Source organism: Cupressus sempervirens, chromosome 1 (assembly GCF_028749045.1).
Source record: "Cupressus sempervirens isolate cs-2001-9-10 chromosome 1, ASM2874904v1, whole genome shotgun sequence".
NCBI classification, from domain to species: Eukaryota; Viridiplantae; Streptophyta; class Pinopsida; order Cupressales; family Cupressaceae; genus Cupressus; species Cupressus sempervirens.
Genome location: NC_143118.1, coordinates 583,294,526 through 583,311,420, shown reverse-complemented (window position 1 = coordinate 583,311,420; position 16,895 = coordinate 583,294,526). Strand labels below are relative to the sequence as shown.

The 16,895-nt window shown below is 37.0% G+C and overlaps 1 protein-coding gene and 1 pseudogene across 5 annotated transcripts in view; both read right to left on the bottom strand.

Moving 5' to 3' along the window:
• The window catches only part of LOC149578762 (uncharacterized), a 22,734-nt gene extending 8,240 nt beyond the window's left edge, over positions 1-14,494 (bottom strand). For 2 of the 4 annotated variants that reach the window (XM_089831421.1, XM_089831397.1), the window contains exons 1-2: positions 13,631-14,322; positions 13,200-13,350 (exon numbers count right to left, since the gene is read on the bottom strand). The gene's annotated coding sequence lies outside the window, so the exon portion shown is untranslated. Of the gene's footprint in view, positions 1-13,199; positions 13,351-13,630 lie in introns of all 4 variants that reach the window. The other 2 variants (XM_089831405.1, XM_089831413.1) reach the window with 2 other exon arrangements.
• Positions 14,155-16,895, bottom strand: LOC149578761 (pentatricopeptide repeat-containing protein At2g03880, mitochondrial pseudogene; annotated as a pseudogene). Its single transcript, XR_016364785.1, has one exon. The product of XR_016364785.1 is annotated as a pentatricopeptide repeat-containing protein At2g03880, mitochondrial pseudogene (transcript).

Sequence of the window (16,895 nt, the reverse complement as noted above, 5' to 3'; positions counted from 1 at the left end):
TTGGCAGACTGACAACAGTATTTTTTTGTCTCAGTCCAAGTATGCCAGAAGTTTGCTTGACAGGTTTCGAATGCAGGATTGCAAACCTGCCTCCACTCCTATGGAGACTGGTCTGAAATTGTCCGCACAATCTGATTCTCCTCCTGTAGATGAAACACTCTTCAGGCAACTAGTAGGTAGTCTCATCTATCTTACTACTACTAGACCTGATCTCAGTTTTGCAGTCAGCTACATCTCCCGGTTCATGACAAACCCCAAGACTGATCATTGGATTGCAGCAAAACGTGTATTACGCTATGTACAGGGTACTTCAGATTATGGTCTTTGTTATACAAGGAGTACTACTCCTCAGCTCCGTGGATTCGCCGATTCTGATTGGGCCGGCTCAGTTGATGACAGGAAATCTACTTCTGGTTATGTGTTCAGTATCGGATCTGCAGCAGTTACCTGGACCAGTAAGAAGCAACAGGCACATGCCCTCTCCTCTACAGAAGCAGAATATAGAGGAGCTGTCAAGGCAGCTTGTGAAGCAGTTTGGCTCCGTTAGATGCTTGCAGATATGCATATTTCTCAAGCGGGTCCAACTTCTTTGTTTTCAAACAATCAGGTAGTACTCAAACTCGCCAAAAACCCAGTGTTTCATGAACGAACCAAGCACATAGAGCTTCATTGCCATTATATTCGACAATTAGTAGAAGATGGAACTATTCAGTTACTCTATGTCCCTACCTCAGAGCAACCAGCAGATATTTTCACAAAACCCCTTGGTCCTGACAAGTTTGTTAAATTTAGGGGATCTATTGGTGTAGTAAATAGATTGAGCATTATGGGGGGGTATTAGAATAATCTTTAATGCTCACTATTGTAGTTTACTGTAAATATTAGAATGTTTCTAATATTTGGTTGTAGTGTAGAATAGAATGTTTCTATTCTATTCTATCGTCCTTTTGTATATATTGATCGTTTCGATCTCTGATTAATCAAGAAAGTATTCTGCCATTTACGTTTGTATACGTTTGTAACAGTTGTTAGATTATTCTTCTTTTCAATCTTTAAAAGCCATTTTTAGAACTTAAGGGCAATATGATAAATAATGGCAAGACTTATCAACATAAGAAAAAGCATAACATCTCGCAATCAAACACCTCTTGGAGTTAATAACATCCTTTAAATCGACAGGATTGCAATCAATCCTAATGGAGATTTTGAAAGCTCCAAGTTGTGTGCATGCAGCTTTGTGTTTTGCAGGCTCCTACGACTTCCTTGTCATTACCGTCTAAGGATGGTTCTGGATCCATGAGGGTCAGGGTTGCCATGGTGGGGGTCATATCTAGTGGTGGTGAATCTGCTTGTGCTTATGGGGGTTCTAAGGCTCCAGCGAATAATGATGCCATTCGTTTGATTTCTCCTCTTATTGCGGCAAGGAGTTTTAGTAAGGGCTTTCCCTCCATTGCTCCTATTTTTGGGCATGTGTTTTTTCAACAAGGGGGTTTCTAAATAGGTCTACATGTTTGCATCTTATTGCTGATGAAGCCATCCTAAGGGAGGTTGTGGCTAGGAAAGAGGTTGTTGGGGGTTTGGGGGGACTCAATGAATATAAATGAGCCCTCTTATGCCCAATCTATTAAAGGTGGGGGTTTGAGGGCTCAGGGCTGGCTCTAAGTCCGATTCTACTCCCTTCCTGACCCGTAAATCTATTGCACTTGATCTAGATGAAGATAATATTTCAGGGATTGTGCAAAGGGCTATGACCCTCGATGTGGATGTGGTTATTTGCAGATTCAGGGGCTTCTGGCCTTCTCTCAAGGAGCTTCACACTTGGATTACTAAGCATTGAGAGTCCTATCTTACTAACTATGTCCAAATCTTTCCTCTGGTGAAAGGCTTCTTTATTGCCAAATTCGATAATCCAAATTATAGGAGAACTATTTTATGTGACCATTTCTTCACAAGGGAGAATCACTTCCCTTTGATGATCAAACCATGGCACAAGGACTTCAACCCTATCGTTGAATCTTTTTGAAAAATGCTTACGTGGGTATGACTTCCTACCTCCCTCTTCATCTTTGGCATGATTCTATTATTAAGGAAGTTGGAGAGACTCTAGGTGACTTTCTAATGGTGGGTTCAGATTCTTTTGACATATTGCACTCTACCTATGCTTGGATTCTTGTTGCTATTGATGCTTCCAAAGGCCTTCTAGCAGAGATCAAACTATGTAGTCCTATTGGCTCTTAGGTTCAATCTTCAAACTATGAAGGTCTTCCTTTTAGATGCAAGATTTGCTTCAATACCAAGCATATTGCAACTAAGTGTGAGAATATTTTTACATTTTGCAACTTGGTCAATGACAATTGTAATAGAAATAAGAAGGGCTGTCTAATTTTGAGGAGGAAGTCAAGATAGACACCATTGCTTTAATAAATCTCCTTGTATTCATATGGTCCTAATTTGGTTGTCCCTTCATATGTGTCTGCTACTTCGAACTCGGCTATAAATTCAAATTTAGAGTCTTCTTGTATTGTGATTAATATTATAGTCCTTGTTAAGTTTGTGACGAAGAACACCATGCAGAGCGATTGGAGTTGATGAGACCCAATTATGTCCTATTCTATATCACCTTTTATACCCTTTCATACACCTTCCTAACCATTTCTACATTCCATTTCCTTTCCATTTCCATATTATTTCACCATTTTTACGTTGCATATGATTCAATATATAAGACATATTTAATATAGCTTTAGGATTAAAATATGGAAAATAATTATTGATTGTCTTTATTAGTAAGCATTATTATTTGATGCCTTGGAGAATATAGTTCACAATATATCTATCAATCAATTGTTATTTCTGTCCCATTGGAGTTGAAAGAGCTAATTAAGGAGAGCCTATAATGTATGTGCCAGTTGTTTGGAAAAAATCAAAATCAGTTTGAGCCGTTTTTAATATGCGTCCACTTTACAACAGTCAGTTTTGCATTTCAATTTGTGAGCAAATGAGGACGAATCTAGAAAATCCAAGACATGGGTTTTGTCCAGAATGGGCCCAATTAAGTTTCCACGCAAAAAAATCTTCAGAAATAGAAGGAAAGGAAAGATACAAGCGGTTTTCTCCAGGCAGCATTTTCTAGTTTATTGTTGCGGCTAGGATTACTAGTATTTTGTTGGCCATAGGCCAAAATAAGTTATTTTGTTTTACACTATTTTAGATATTAGTTGTAGCCATGGTTTATAAATAAGTTTGTAATATCAACTCAGGGGGAGGAGAGCAAATTTATAGCAAATTTATATATCTGAAAAACACTTATGCACACAGATCTTCCTGGAGTAGAATTCTATGTAAATTCTTTGTTATATATGGATAAATAAAATATCATTGTTTTGATTGAAAGAGTGTAGAGGATCATTTATTTCCGTCACCAAGCGTACTGAGGAGGTAGGATCCACTTCTCAGAAGATTTGTTTTAGATTAGAGTGTGTTTTATTTTATGTATGTTTTGATTTGATTTCTTATATAAAATTCTTATATTAGCTTACTTGTTTTAATTCATGTTATTGTAATTGATTATTGATTCATGTATTGTTTAAGATATAAGTGTGAATTCAGATTTCTGTGGTTTCTTATTTATTTTATGCAATGTTAAATTCTAGATTAAATTTTACATGTTATCATGCTTTCTAGTTTTTAGAATTGTTTTATTTTAGATTTAAATGTTTGATTGCTGTCACAGGAAGTGACAGTTCCTGTCGCCAGTTATGTTTTGATTTATTGTAGGTTTCAGCTTAGCTCCTATCGCCAGTTTTGTTTTGGTTTGTTGTAGGTTTCCTTCCACATGTTCTCAGTTGCATCCATCCCCACTTGACATGCTATCTTCATCCCTTGAGCATATAGCCACTATACCTTTCACAAGTTTACGACCTCCGATTGATATTTAAATGTGAGATGAACTGGCTCTTAATCTTATCGTTTATCCTTAATATTTGTACCACAGCTTCACCCAACAGGAGTCACTAAAAATTGTGTATGAAAGGTGATGCTCGTATCATATGATAAAAGCCAAATGACTATAAAGAGATAAGTATTTTATTAGCATAATATTCTTGTTATTGCATAATATATAAAAGTCTTACTCCTTATTGTTGATTAGTCTTTATATTATATGAATGTTTTGAATAAGTAAGACAACTTTTGAAGGGTGCCTGAAACCCTTTACTCATCAAAAAAAATTCAATGGAGCCCAAATAAAAAATACAATAGACCAAAGGAGAAATAGGTCACCAACCAAAAAAAAGTGACTAGGGTGGCCTCACAAATAACACCATTCACTTCTGCCATCAAATTACAACTTCATAAAACCATTTAGGACCCTTTAGTTCCAAAAGAGTGAGAATGAAGAAGCCGATTAGAGGACTGTTGGGATCATTTGTATTTTTTTTCTTTCACCTTTGTCCATCCTTCCTCCACCAAAGAAGCCTCCTCCCAAACCAAAGCATCAACATCAAGCCCATCTGGAGAAACAAGCAATACCATATTAGAAAGATTACCCACATGATCCTGACCCATAAAGGGAGGGGAAACCACTACATCCATATTCAACAACGAACCAGAAGCTTGATCAGATGGGGAAGAAACATAGGCACCCGAAGCAACCATAGGCACGGGGGAAACCAAAGGAGTAGGGTCTTTAATGACAGAGTAATGCTGATCCAAAGCCCCAACCCACCAAGAAGGTCTTTTCTTTGATTTCCTCAGCTCCGCAGGGCAACTTGCAACCACATGTCCAATTCCAGAGCAGACCTTGCAGTGAAAAAGAATACCTTCATAGTCTAGAGTCTGAATCCAGGAACCATTAGGAACCTCAAGTTTGATCTTCTCAAGGAAGCCCTTCGAAATATCAACCACCACAAGAATGTGAGCGTAAGTAGTATGAAGAATATCCGAAGATTTAGAATCCACCATTTGGAAGTCTCTAATGGCATCTCCCACAACTTCAAGAACTAAATCCAGCCATAGGTGAAGGGGGAGATTTGGGAGTCTGACCCAAAGAGGCATATGAGAAAAAGATTCAAAAGTAGGGTCAAAACCCTTACGCCAGGGTTTGGCCAACAAAGGGTGACATCCCTCCCAATTGAAGCGACTACACAAAATAGCCCTCCTATCTTCAGCAACATCAAATTTAACTATAAAAAAAACCCTAGCCTCAAGGTAAAACTAGACAGATTCAGAATCAATGGGTCCCAGTGCTTAGAGATCCAAGCATGAAGAGCCGGAAGGGAAGGCCAAAAGCCTCGAAATCTGAAAATAGATGCCTTCTCAAAGAAGTCCTCGATCTTTTGAGCAATTTCTTCTGCAATTTCATCCTCCAACTCCAAACAGATTGGATTACAGACCGTGACAGGAGTCACATCCAAGGAGAAAACCAGACGATCCACCGCTGGAACCCCTAACCCATGGACCTCAACTTCAAAAGCAACCACATCAGCAAAGGAAGCAACGCAACCGCTTGCAACCAAGGCAAGAACCCTATCCCACGACCGACCACTAGAGGCAGGCTAAGAAGCAACCCCAACAGCCATCTACAGACCAAGCAAGGAGAAGCAAGCAGGAGAAGAGAATATTATATGAATGTTTATTGTATTCCTTCTTATACGATTTTTTTGGATCGATAAGAGGTAACTTTCAAAAATATTTACAAAACCTCGTTCAAGTGCAGACACTGGGCGAAAAAGAACGAGGTTAAGAAAACCCCTAGTGCAACCCGAGACCGAAGTCTTGAATACATACAAATGCCCAAACATGGACTTGAAGAGGGCATACCCTCTATTACAAAATTTCAGGATAGTTTTAAAGATTTAAACAATTACATTTTTGATAAATTGTTTACAATTACTTTATCAATAAGTCCAGTTATAATGAGAATGGGAGAGTCTCATCCCTTCAGTATAGAAGAAACTGGAGAGAGAACGTGATTCATAAGAAGTTGAGTGCAATTAAGTTCACCTACCAAAACATTATGCCAGAACTCTCAATACGGACTTAGTACCTTTTTACTATTGAAAACAACTTACTATTTGCTAGGAATCATAAGGTTGCATTAAAAAATAAACTGTAGACAATCATAATTTTTCTATATCACAAAATGCTTCGAACTTGAGCCTATTCAGGAGTATATTATAGACAAAACAGATCATGAGTAGCCACAATGCATACTTGGAAAGGAAAGCCATAGAAAAGATATATACCCAAACCTAAGCCTTACAGATTTGTTTAAGGCCCATGGTCAATCCTTGCTTGATAACTGCCCAGAATTATAGAAGAGCAGAGAACATACACACTTCACATACTGCTTCTAGACCCAATATTTTGAAGCTAACCTTTTCAACCTCTAAGGGGAAGCAAAGCCAAATCAATGAATGCAAATAAAGATAAGAATGGAAACTATTATCAATAAAACATAAAAACTTGATATTGCAAGCAACAATCTTAGCCCAGCATTAGTTCTTCTTGTGACCTTTTAGAATACAATCTCAGCACCAATGATTGAAAAATGTACTTTCATTATTCTTAAAAGTTCCCATAAAGAAATTGGCTTGGTCCCTAGACTATTGGCCTCTCAAATCTAAGTGCTATCAAAATGGTAAAATCAAACTAGGCTACCATAAATGCATTAGAAAGTTAAAAACCCGAGAGCTTTCAACTCTTGATGAAAATTCTTCTCATTTTCATTAAGTGCTTGTACTTATTGGGTTAAAAGATCCACTTAAAATAGAAGTTGATAAATCAACAAAAATAAGTGGAAATATACCAAACTGAAATAACTATTGTTCAATTAAAATTCTAAACTATATAGGTTCATTAAGTATTCAAAATTTAAACAATTGTCCAAAATTAAAGAAGTCTATGAATTCACAGCTATCTCATGAAAAGACAGGAAGTCTTCAAAAAAGAAACATCTACAAACCCTAATTCTCCCTACAAGCTTCTTGTAAATCTTCAAAGGCCACCCTTAGGGATCTTTCATGCATAATCCCTTCCTCCTCAAAGTAATTTTCCAACCAATCTTCGTTAATGGGGTCCAAGATGGAAAAGAAGAAGAATTTGAGATTTCTCTAGTAAACTTCCCTATCCTCTAGGTCTTTATTAAAGATTATTGGGTAAGTAGGGACTAGTTCCCCCTTACATATAATATATTATAATATTTTGCCAAAGGCATCGAAAGGTCTCCTTTGATAATCATTAGAACAATATCAAGATCTCCCAACAGTTGTTCGTTAAACAACTCTCCATAGAGGCTGGCAATGAGGTCATTATCAACATAGAAATGGCGAGCAACTGCTATAAACATGGCCACAATGTCCACATTGGAGCGAAACCTATTTGGGTAGTTATACATTGAGTACCCAAACATTCGAGAACTGCTCTCCAAACCACCTTATTTCTGAAAGAAACAAAGTGCACGATCCTCTCTATCTTAATAGGTTTTTCAAAAGCCATAAGACAAGGTGAAAAAGTAAGCATGTTTGAAGTGTCCATGGCTAGTGGAATGCGGAATGAAGCCAACATTCCTCAATAAATAGGAAAAACGAATGTAAAGAGGTCATGAATGCCAACACTCCTCGAGGAGTTAAAAGCAATTAAAACTTGCACATAGGGAGGGGTGATGCATGTACAAAGAGTACTTGCCACCCTGTCCAAAGCCATAAATTACAAATGTTCTAAAGCACATCCAAGATTAAAATTTTAGATATCAATTAGATTGCTTAGGATAAAATAAAGATAATAGAGTTTTAAGGATTACAAAATGTATCAAGAGGATGGGTTAATTAATACCCTATGTCTCTTAATATTGATTTGTCTATAATTGTAGATTCCATTTATGAAAAAGATAATTGAGATAATATGGGTACTTTCCCTTAACCCTGGCTAGAGTTAGATGCATGTTCAATTTACCAATTAGGCTATAATTAAGGTCCTAATGCAGTCGAATAAAATCAATTTGATTTGTAGATAACATACTTAAAATTTTAAAGAATTTTTTAAGTTAATATAATTAATACGAAAACTAAGTTGTCCAAAGTTAGAAGATAATCATAATGGATAAGGGTGGAGAAAAAAGAGAGTTTCATTTTTCCCATATGCTCCTGCGTTAGCCAATTTTTCAGCTAAGGTGTTGCCTTCTCTGTAGATATGATTAATAGTTAATTTCTCAGTGTTTATAGCTAAATCTAAAGCCTCGAATAGGAGAGAGTTCAATCTCCAATCGGGCATAGATTGACTTCTAAAGGCATTAATCACAATTGTTGAGCCCCCTTTGATTTCAACATGGTTCAATTTTAGTCTCAAACAAAGCCATAACCCCTCAATTAGGGCTCTTAATTCGACTTCATTGTTAATTACCTCGCCTATTAGCTTCATGCATTTAGCCAAAAGTTCTCCCAGATGGTTTCTAATGCAACATCCAATACCAACAATACCCAGGTTACCCCTTGAGGCACCATCAAAATTGAGTTTGACCCAATTCCCTGCTAGAGGGGACCAACCACATAGAGCTCTTTTTTCCTTAATAGCCTTCCCACTTTTGCCATAGAAAATAGGAAGCTTAAGTCTTGGCCACTTGTTTCTCGTTTTATCATCCCATGGGGTCATAGGTTTAGTTATCCCATTAAGGCTTAAAATTCTGCACTTTCAATGGTGGAAACTTCTATCTTTATAGTAAGTTGATCCCATGCCATATTGGTATTTTTAAAGATTCTCTTATTTCTCTCCTTCCATAATTCCTTCAAAATTATTGAAGGAGATATTATCCACAGACCATAGCATATACTACCAGAATTTAACTTAGGCCAGGAGAGAAGAAGGGATCTACCTTAGGGGGGAACCTTAGATTGAAGATATAGTTGTAGTCATCTTTGGAATTGTATTCTCCATCCTTGGTTCCATCCCATATTAGTTTATGCTCGTGTTCGGAAAAGGTGATATTTATTCATTTAATATTTTGGTTAGTTCTTCTTCCTCCCAAGGAGGAATATTAAAGACAAGGAATGATTCCCATCTCCATCTAGCCGAGGTATCTTTATCTAACTCAATAGAGTTAATGAGGAATACACCAAGTTATTCCTCCAAAATGGTTTGAGTTGATTGGAAGTTTTCCATTTTGATAATAATTTGATAACCACCCTAGGAGTTTGTCCAGAATCTCACTTGATCCCCCTTACCAATTTTCCGTTTGACTTTGTTCAGAATGATAGGTCTGCAACTTAACATAAAGTTCCATAAGTTGGAACCCCTAGGAGGATTTTTGGTTCTAAGGACACTTAGCAAATCATTAGAATGCAAATATTTATTAAACAAGGTACTTGCCCATTTCAGGTGAGGATATGTGATCATTCTCCAAATAAGCTCGGCACCAAGAGCAATTGCTTTATCCTTCAAGTTTTTGATACCAAATCCTCCTCCTTTCCTACGTCAAAAAACCTTATCCCCGGCCAAAAGGGATATTTTCTTTTTATCTTCAGAGCCTTGCCAAAGAAAGTCTTTTAAAATTTTATTAATATTGTCCCTCTTTTGAGCTAGCAATTCCAGAACTGATAGTTGGTAGATTGGAATATTAGACAAGATTGACTTGAGCATGGTTATTCTACTAGCTAAAGACAACCACTTTCCTTTCCAGGATTGAACCCTTGCTTTAATTCTATGAATAAGGACATCCTAGCTAGAAGATTTTTTCTTCCCCTGTTCTAATTGTACACCCAAATATTTACAAGGGTGCCCTTCATAACTTTCACCTAATTTGACTAATTTCCAGCTCCAAAGAAGCCTTGGTATTAAAAATTATTTTTTCAAATTTAGACAAATTTATTTCTTGACCAAAAGCTATCATGTAAGTTTGGAGATATTTTTCAAGGCTTCTGCTTCTTGGATGTTGGCTTCCCCATATAACATAGTATCATCTACGAATTGTTGGCGGGTTCTGGCATCCTCCTCTTCGAAAAGTTGGATATCTTTAAGAGATTGGTTGATTTTAAAGTTGCCCAAAGCTTTAGACATCATAATGAATAGGAAAGGGGACATATGATCCCCTTGCCTTAGTCCCTTAAAAGGTGAGAAGAAACCCTCCAGTGTCCCATTTACCAAGACTGAGAACTTTGGGGTATTGTTTGACTTTCAGGTAAGGTTGGCTAAAGTCTCCTATTATCATCAGTTAATATCTATTGTGTGAGATACAAGTTATCTTATCATTATTGCTAGAAGTGATTATTGGATTGCATTTGTGCATTCACAACAAAACATAAACTGTAGATCTTATGTTCTTGAGAAGAACTTGTTATGTAAAGTTGCTTTATTGTTCCTAGTTTATCATTATTGGTTGTCTAGAGACTTTTTAGTACTGCTGAAGTCAGGCCTCGTCAACAAAGATGTCGTGCATTCATCTTGTGTAAGTTCTAGGCAAGAATGTACAGATATTGAGCTTGTATCATGACATGACTACAACTTTTGGGTTTTTTCTTTCAATTGAGTCAAGCATGTCTAGTATAATGTCTGGTTCAAGAGTGCGATGGTGGTCTACTTTCCTTCCCCATCAATTTTATCATTTCTATTCAATACATTCACTTAGATTCATTATTTTATAATTAAAAATTATTGCAAATTGTTCAAGAAGCCAAGTTCTATGTACATGTCGAGTACGCTTGCTAGGACTATCATTTGGATAATTCTTACCATTATTGAAGAATATTGTTGTAAGAAATTATGAGCATGACAAGAAAACAACTGTAAGACCCTCGTATTGAAGCTTCCTCAATTTTCAGTAGATCATTTTTGAGTCAATCTTTTGCAAATATATGAGGCATTGAGCACTATGATCTTCCTGAAGAAGTTATTCTTATTAAAAAAAAAAATCAAGGTTCAAGGTGCAATGGCATGGTGAGAGATTATGCATCGTTGTTTGTAATCTTCATACTAAATTGGTGGCACATTATCCTCATCAAAAGAGGAAGACCATGTTTAGAGAGAGAGTATTCAATTTTAGAGGGAGGTTACGTGATAGAGGGAGATGTCCAACCCTTCGCAAGCTTATGTGATAGTAAATCACTTGGAATCAACATTCTTTTTTATGGTGATCAAAGTTGTCTCTACTAAGAGGGAGTCTTTGTTAAGAAAAAATCTTAGTGATTAATGCATTCTTCCTTGGGAGAAGTTTGAGATGAAAATCCTCATCCCACCCTCTGCGAGTAGGTATGGTGGACCACCATTTGAGAGTAGGCATGGTGGACATGCATTCTTCTCTGAGAGAAGTTTGAGGTGAAAGCCCTTGTTCCACCCTCTACTAGGTATGTGGACGAGCCTCCACATGTAAGCATGGTGGAAGTCATTTTATGTGTTTATAAAGTGGCAAATTATTTTATACTGAGATAACATGTGTTATGTGATGTAAATTTATCTTTGGTTGCAGTTATGTGTGCCTGCGTGACTGAAGATCTCTCTCTTGCTAAGAGGGAGTGTTGAAGATTGTAGTTGTGATAGAAATCTTTATCTCTGGTTTTATATAGAAATATGTTTGCTATGATCGTTATGGTCACCTTCAGCTAAAAGAGACATTTGTGACAATATTTAAAGATAATATTATGTAAAAAGTTGTGTCATACAGCATGTGAAGAGGCATGCGTATGGAAATATGAAGTGTTGAATATTTTGAATATGAAGGGTCTTGTATTTGGAAATTGAAGAGATCTTCATGTGTAAGATGAAGAGTCTCAATTCAATCTATTTACGTGATTGCTTAGTGTATTGTTCTATCATCATGTGAAAGTTTTGCACTCAAACATTTCTATTATCAATATAAGAGGTATTTTACTGGTGTAGCTAGCTTTTTTCCTTCAAGTGAAAGGGTTTTCCAAGGATAAACGTATTAAGTCTTTTGTCTATTATTTATACTCTTTTTTATTGTTGTTTATCTAATTTCTCATCTATAAACTTAATGGGCCTCTCTTCTTGGTGAGGATTTTCCCCACAAGGATTTCTCCATGTAAATCTTGTGTTATCTGGTGTATTTATGTTGCTAATTTATGTCTCATTGTTGCTATCGTATGGTGATGATATTCTTTATTCATTGTTGTTATAAGTTTATATTAAGTACGTGTATTAAGCATGATTCGTAAGCTATTTTTTGGCATCATAAGAAGGATCTAAGTATAGTTTTTGACATTAAAACAAATTAATTTTCAGATTTATATATAATTTTTATATTTGCATATCATATGTAGTTATACAAGCGTTGTACCTTATCCTATATTTTATTGAATAGTGATTGATCTTCACAATCTTCAATATTGACTTGTTTATTTTGCAATAATTTAATAGAGATATGACCTCTGACTAACTTTCCACCCAAAAGATTTGGGACAGCCTAATCTCCATCCAAAATGCACTAAAGACAAAACAAAGTCAAACTTCTTCTTTTTCCAGATTCACGAAAACTTAGTGATTTTTTTCCAAATTTTTTGTTGTTTTCGACTACAAACTATGTAGATCATGAAGATCGAATGCTGAAATTTTCAGAAAAATCCATGATGTTTTCGATTTTTTTGAAAATTGATCAACTATACAGTTTGAATGAAGGATAGCTGTGTCCAAAGATTTTCAACCTGTGCCACTTTATTCTACTTGCACAGCTCTATGAATTTGTTGTCTATATAATTTAATATCCACTAATGAAATATACACTAATGAAGGTTTTCGATACCACTCCCACGTAATAGAAATTGGCTAGCAAAAGATACGATTTGCTTTCTAAGAACAGAAATGTCACTTCACTGTTTAAAGTTATCGGACTCAATAAATTCTATTAAGTTTTGGTGCCTTGCAACAAGTCATAGAAAATAAACTGCAAATATACAACAGGGACAGGCTGCAGTCATGCCCTTCACAGTGTTACTAGTTGTAGTATCATGAGTAGTCTACGCTAGACATTTTCCTTAAACTGACATACGACTAGTCAACTAATATTGGCCAGAAATGGATCTTGAATATTTCATTTGGTAAGCAAATGTACAATAACCTCTCCTTTGAAGGCTTTATACCACTCTAAAGTTGAGATATTGACCACATACGCAGAAAGATAAACAATCATTCCTTGATCAGTCATTTAACTTAGGAGAATGTCAATGGCATTTAATGAGAATTGAAAAGGACATTACCTTAGGAAATGCGGAAATGGAGAGTACAAGCTCTGTCTCTTCGAAATTTGTTCTTCATTTGCCTCCCAGTTTGCAATGCTTGTGCCAGAAGAGCATTCCTTTTGAAGGGACTCTGTAGGTGAAACTCATAGGCAAACGATTGACATACATCCTGATGAACAAGAATAGGAAACGGAAGAATTCAAATAACTGGTTAAAGTTAATGATAGTCAGAAATTTAAAAGAACACAGCCCATGTTCCTGACACGCTTGAGGATAAACTCACAAGCTTGTACAATCATAGGAACGGTGATTTTGTAGTAAATCTAGGAAAATTTTGAGTTCTTTCGTTTATGTGATCTGATCATTATGTTCTGGTGCGTAGGTTTGCATTCTAATTCAAAACTCAATCTTCAAGTTTCAAAAAAATGTTCGTTCCGAAAGGTACTTACAAGTTTGTACAGTGACCTGAAATAAATCCATCCATTGAGAGGCATATCTATATTCTTCATCCACTTATCAAGCTCTGATAGCTTCAAATGGTTTTTATTGTTGAGCCTTGACATTGTGCTTTTAATTCCATATTTGGTTCTTCCTTAAGACATACTCTATCTGGCTGCTCACTCTCTTGATTCTGCAAGCTGTTCTGCATTGTTCCTTAAGTACTCTTTCATGTCACCATTGAACTTACTTGTCATTACTTCCTAAGCACTTCGAGTAGCTCTTCCACTTTGCAACATTCGCTTCTTCGGCACTTGAATGTTTAGTGCATCAGAAAGTATAAGTTGTTCGAAAAAAAATACAATAAGTTTCCAAAGGCTTTCTTCCAGATTCCATGTACTGCACTTGAACGACAAGTCATATGATACTCATCATGCTATGCTTCTGAAACACTACCACCAATCATATTGTTTTATTTTATGAATCAGGGCTGAACACTGAATGAATTTCAATGCCAGTTCTCAATTTAACTTCTTTCTCACTTTTTCCTGTGAACCCGCAGATTATTTAAAACTGAATCTTTTGTCATTGGCACAAAGAATACCCAGCATTTCCAAAGTATGGCAATTCAATTTTTGCATCACAGACGTAATTCCGTTGCAACATAAAAGTGATTAGCATCATCAATGATCCTACGATTGGTTGAAGTTTAGTCATCTGCTTCACTGACTCTCACCAATAATCTGTACAAAAGCAACTTCCACCTGTAAAATGATGGAATCGGGTGGCATCCCTCACAATAATTTCCCGCCCCACAATCTTAGAGATGAACTTCATGGCAGTATGGCAATCACCACATACCCGAAGGTTTTTAACAATTCTAATTGGCGCACCAGGACATGCATTAATAAGCCCAAACGCAAAAGCAAGTTTCTCACTGTGATGAAGAAGAAGGCGTTCCTTTTGATCCTCATCCACGTCAAGCAAAACGAAGCTTGTGTCAGGTATGTATCCTTCCTTCTTCATTTGTGTACTTAGGTTTTCCAACATTGCATGGATCTCTCCAATTTGTGGGTGTGATCCATCTTCTGATCTAAATATATGTGTCTTGTTTTGTATTTCAACCCAGCTGCAGCCAGGATGCTTCTTCACAAGCTTACCACTCATCATCTTTCTCACCTCTGCTACATTCTCCCATTTTCCGTTTGCCGCATATATGTTTGATAGAAGCACATATGGTGCAGCATTTTCTGGATCCAACTTAAAATGGCAATCTGCTGCACGCTTTGCTAGCTTTTCATTGCCATGAATTCTGCAAGCACCGAGAACTGATCCCCACATAAAAGCATCAGGTTCAAATGGTAAATTGTCTATTAAACGCTCTACCTCTTCTAAAATCCCAGCTCGCCCAAACAGATCAATCACGCATGTATAGTGTTCTGCTACTGGTGTGATGCCATGATTTCTACTCATGGAATCAAAGTAATAACGACCTTCGTCTACTAGACCAGCATGGCTACATGCAGCAAGAACACCAACAAAAGTAATGTGGTTTGGCTTCATGCCCACAAGCAGCATTTCTTCAAAGAGTTGAAGGGCTTCCTTTCCACATCCATTCTGGGCATATCCAACAATCATTGTAGTCCATGAAACTGCATTTTTATCAGGAATGTCATCAAATACTTGGCGTGCATCATTTATCCTCCCACATTTTGCATATGTGTCAATAAGAGCACTACCAACAAAGACATCCGATGCAAATCCTGTTTGAATTATGTTACCGTGGACTTGCTTTCCAATGTCTAAAGTTGCTAAGGAGGCACAAGCACTGAGAACACTAGCAAGGGTGCAATGGCTAGACTTCAAGCCGGTCCGTCTCATCTTCATAAACAATTCCAATGTGTCTTCACCTCGATCATGGCACAAATTACCTGCAATTAGGGTATTCCATGAAATCACATCTGGTTTTGGCATCCTGTCAAACACTTTGATTCCATTTTCCAAACTTCCACATTTAGCATACATGTCAATTAGAGCATTACCCAAAATTACATTTGAATCTAAACTATTTTTAACAATGCAACTGTGGATTTGGTTGCCCTGTTTGAGAAATAACATGCTTGCACAAGCACTGAGGAGACTAGTCAAAGTGAAAGGTGTTGGTTTCAAGTTTGCCTGTTGCATCTGCAAGAAGAATCTCAAGGCTTCTTCACCATATCCATACCTGGCATATCCAGAAATCATCCCATTCCACGAAACGTCATCTCGCTCAAGTAATTTGTCAAACACCTTTTCTGCATCTTCCAAAACTCCACATTTGACGTACATATCAAGAAGTGCATTGCCTATATACACGTCTGAATCCATTCCTGTTCTAAACACGCGAGCATGCATTGCTTTACCACCTTGCAGAGATGCTAAGCTTGCACAAGCACTGAGAACGACAGCATAAATAAACTGATCCACTTCAACCCCTGCACCTTGCATTTTCTGAAACATCTTCAAAGCGTCCCCTCCACGGCCATTCTGCACATATCCTGCGATTAAGGACGTCCACGAAACAGTTCCTCGTTCTGGCATTTCCTCAAATAGCTTGAGCGCATCCGCAAAATTTCCTGATTTAGCGAACCCAGCAATCAATATATTCCAGGACCGCGAATCTTTTCGAGGCATTTTGTCAAACAGTTGGCGTGCACTCTCCATACTTCCACATTTGGCATATAAATCGAGGAAACGATTGCTAAGAAAGACACCAAGATGGAATTTTGCATTGATTATATGAGCATGCAACCGCTTACCCTCTTCCAAGGCTCTCGTTTTGATGCAGGCATTAAGAAGGTTGGCATAAGTGGTAGGATCTAGGGCCTCCTGTTTTCTTTTGTTGCATAAACTGTTTACTAATTCTTTCAACTCTCCTCTGCTATTGCAGTTTATGGCCAAAGAAGAGTTGCAATTCCGAACCAAAAGAAATGCTTTCGTTTGATACAATTTTAGCTTGTTGAAAATGGGGAGGATTTTCATGTTGGTGGATTTGTTCGTCATCTGGCTCACTTTGTTATATCCATATCTGCAAAAAGAGAATGGAATTTGATAGATTTGTTTTTGACATGGAGATTCACAGCTCTCAAATTTAACCAGATATTTTGAGTTGAAGAAGGATTTATCGGAAGAGATATGGCATGTTTGAAATCCAACATCGGAGATCTATGACTCGGTTTTTTCATCGTTGGAATAATTCTACTGACTTACAATTCGAATGGTAAAATAAACGCACAA